Here is a 3,933-nt window from a genome sequence, read left to right as displayed (position 1 = left end):
TGTGGTTGGCTGTGCTCGGAGGGTTATCTACCTATGACAGATTGTTCTTTCTTGGTGTTGATTCGTGCTTTCGTCTGTGTGAGTCGGTAGATAAGTCTCATTCACAACTCTTCTTTGAGTATTCGGTTGTTCTGAGCGTCTGGCAGGCGGTATGCACAAGGTTTCACATTCCTCACTCTTGCACTTCTATTGATAGTACTATAGTCTGGCTGCGCGCGCATGCACATGGTGGAGGAGTTCTTGCTAGGGCTCAGACTTTTACGCTTTCGATGACGGTTTACTTGGTTTGGCAGGCGCGGAATGCGCTTGTGTTTCAGCACAACCGGATTCCGGTTCAGGTCATTGTTAGACAGATTAGTATTCATGTTTTTAGACTTCTTTATGACATGTTTCCTATTACTATGGTTTTTCAGCACTTGGACACTAGTTTGTTGATTATTTAGCACAGTATGGATAGCGTGTGTGTTATGCCATGTGTGCTCTTGGACTGTCTGTGATTTGAATTCTCCATTTAAGGGGACATACCATTTATATTATTTACATTTTAACAAAAAAAAAGAAAAAGAAAAAAAGAGCGGGGTCATTTAATCTATACTACACTCATACAAGTGGGATGACCTAAAGCAAACACGATAAACTCTTTCACTTTCTCATGAAATCTTGGGGTTAACAACCCTCCCGTGAGTCTCTGATACATCCAACTACGGTCTTGATCAATTTCTGTAGCGCGGATAATTAGGTGGTGTTTCACATCCAATTGTATTCTCTAGTTATATATATATATGGAACTGCATTTGCTATCTTACATCTAATCGCGTTCTCTAATTGTATTCTCTAATATATTCTTGTTGTATACATGTACACCAAGAATTTTAATTATTTTAACACTTTAATAATTTCTAACAATCCTAATTCTCATTTTCAATACATTATATTTTATTTCTAACAATCTTATATATTCAAAAAAGTCATATATTCACAAGCTTTTAATAATTATAATATTATAATAATTTCTAAAAATCCTATATATTCATAAAATATTTTTAAAAAATCCTATATACAAGCCTATATATTTCTAACAAGCCTATATTTTAATAACTAACAATCCTAATTCTCATTTCCAATATATCATATTTTTTTTCTTACAATCCTATATATTCACAAAACTCATATATCTACAAGAATTTAAATAATTTTAATATTTCATTAATTTCTAACAATCCTATATATACACAAAATATTTAAAAAAATCCTATATACAAGCCTATATATTTCTAAAATCCAATATTTTAATAAATCATATCTAACAATCCTAATTCTTATTTTCAATATCATATTTTATTTCTAACAATCCTATATATTCACAAAATTCTATATTCACAAGAATTTTAATAACTTTGATATAAATTGTATATATTCACAAAATATTTTTAAAAATCCTATATACAAGCCTATATATTTCGAACAATCCTATATTTTAATAAAATTCTATCTAATAATCCTAATTCTCATTTTCAATATGTAATATTAAACTAAAATATAACTAATTAAACTAAAAAAAATTAAATTAAGATATAACATTTAAAAAAATACTAACCTGCAAGTTGGAGAGGAGAAGCAGGTCAGAGGGGGAGGAGAAGCAGGCTGGCGTCGGTGGTGGCCGGAAACCAACGATGCCGACCCGAAGCGAAGGAGAAGAGGAGGAGAGGAGAAGCGAGGGGAGGAGACGAAGATGGAGAAGAGAAGCGGGGGAAGGGCCGAACGGAGGGAGAAAGCACCGTGGAGGACGGGAGGGAGAGAGCACGTCGGGGCCGGAGAAGAACGGAGGCAGAGAGCACGCCGGGGCCGGAGACGTGAACACCGGGCCAAGAAGGAGACGAACAGAGGGGGAGAGAGAAGATAGGCGCGGTGGAAGAGAGGAGCAAAATTTTGGAACGAAGTGAAATTAGGTTTAGCGCATGGGAAAGAAAGATCGGTGCCCTTAAAAAGAAGAAGACGGATTGGCGACGGACCTTTTTGCTGCTAATCCTTCCTAAAATGAAGAACCCTCTGTATTAGCGACCGATCATGTTACCAAATCTTGGGATTGTTTAATTTTATCCATGGACTTTGTGAAGTCTGTCGCTAATCCCTTATAAAATTAACGCAGGCCTTTGCCTGCCCAAAGTAACGACGGAATTTCCATCGCTAGTATGGAGGGATCTATGGCTCCATTGTTTTTAGTATTGTGCGCGACGGAGGCCCTAGCCATTGCCAAATCTGTCGCTCTTTAGCACTTTTAGAGACGTAAGTGAATTCCGTCGCAAAAATCGGTCGCAAAACGCTATTTTCTAGTATTGTTAGTTCACCCTAAAATAAGATATATGGCTTAGCTAAAGAGACCCCTAGGTTAAAAGCATGTTTATCGTTGCCCATGATTCAGACTATAGAGAGAGTAAGAATCTTTGCAAGGGGGACATTAGATGTGATACGAATTATAGGATCGAGTTTCTTGGTTCACTTGAGTGTATAAGAGTTGAGAACGAAGTAAACACAAGTAAGCTAGTATAATATCAAAGATTAATCTAATAGCTATACAAGCTAAAGAGCTAGTAGTGCGGAAGTAGAGATTAGCTACAATTTAAACTTAGTAAATTGATTTCAAAAGCTCGGCTCATGCAAAGATTTTTTCGTGGTGAGAACCCTAAGCTTCTAATAAGCTCAGAATAAAACTCATTACTAAACTTGTATTAATCAAGAGCATTTACAACCTTAATCTACTGCTAGTCCAACGTAACTCTCTCTCACAACACAAGTTGCGTTCAACTCATACAAGTAATTTCTCTCAATCAAGCTCCTAAGTGAGACACTAGCTCTCTTCAGAGAGACTTAAGATCAATATAGCTTTCTCTCTAGCTCTCTCTAACTTAACCACTTTACTCCTAAGCGTGTTCCTAACATCACTCATATGCATACCTTATATAGTAATTTTAACTTACTACCCTGAAGCTAGCAATTCTGTATCTTAAGGCATTGAAGACAGCCACCTTAGTGACTCGTGTGATCATATTCACTTCGGAAATGCATCACGGCCTCTATCGCTTTGTGCTTATTCGCTTGATCAACTTATCTCATCCATGTTGCCAATCCTCACCTTCAACGTGTCTCTGATTTGTCCATCTTGGCGATCCCCGTACACCCACTATCCAAAAGTAGAAATCCTAACAAACTCCTAGTTGTTTCCATTTTCCTTAAGTTGTCGCTTCAACGACCTTCTTTTCACTTGACCAAATCTTCAATGCGCTTGTGCAGGATTCAACCAGTAGACTCTCGTTGTTTGCTCTATTACTTGTATCTTCTCTCTTTTCTCTGAAGCGTGATCCACTAGCGTTACAATGAATCTCGGCCGCTTAAACCTCGTCCTTCCGTCTTTTTATTTCTTCTCTACAAGTCTTATTCTGTCTTGGCGAGATTCAGCTTTCCCGCTAGACCTTAAGCTATTCCCATCGTGGACTCAGCTAGTCCGCTTATGTCAAAGCTACTCTCAGAACTGCTCGAGCTATACCTGATTAGTTTAGAACACACAATGGACAATAAATAGTTAGGTTTGTTATCATCAAAACAAGCGGAACGGTTTAGCTAGTTAGTTACACACTGTAGCTCCATCACTAGCCATTGGATTTGAAAAGAATCCAATAGCTAGGATTCAACGTCATTTAACATGAATTGGCTAAGTCAAGTTCCTTGTAAGCCATTGATGGCGTTGACTGGTTGTTGACTTTGTATTTTTTATTTTTTATTTTGTTAGGGTCCAAAAGTTTATTTTCCAGGGACGATTTTTTTCACACGAAATATGTGACATTTGTTCTTAGAATATGCAACATTTTATACTAGAATATGCTATCAATTTGCATATATATTGTTTGGGATTTCTATGTTCTTAAATATGCAACA

Source organism: Phyllobates terribilis, unplaced genomic scaffold (assembly GCF_046119375.1).
Source record: "Phyllobates terribilis strain yellow unplaced genomic scaffold, ASM4611937v1 Scaffold_4307__1_contigs__length_62411, whole genome shotgun sequence".
Taxonomy (NCBI): domain Eukaryota; kingdom Metazoa; phylum Chordata; class Amphibia; order Anura; family Dendrobatidae; genus Phyllobates; species Phyllobates terribilis.
This window is presented reverse-complemented; position numbering follows the sequence as displayed.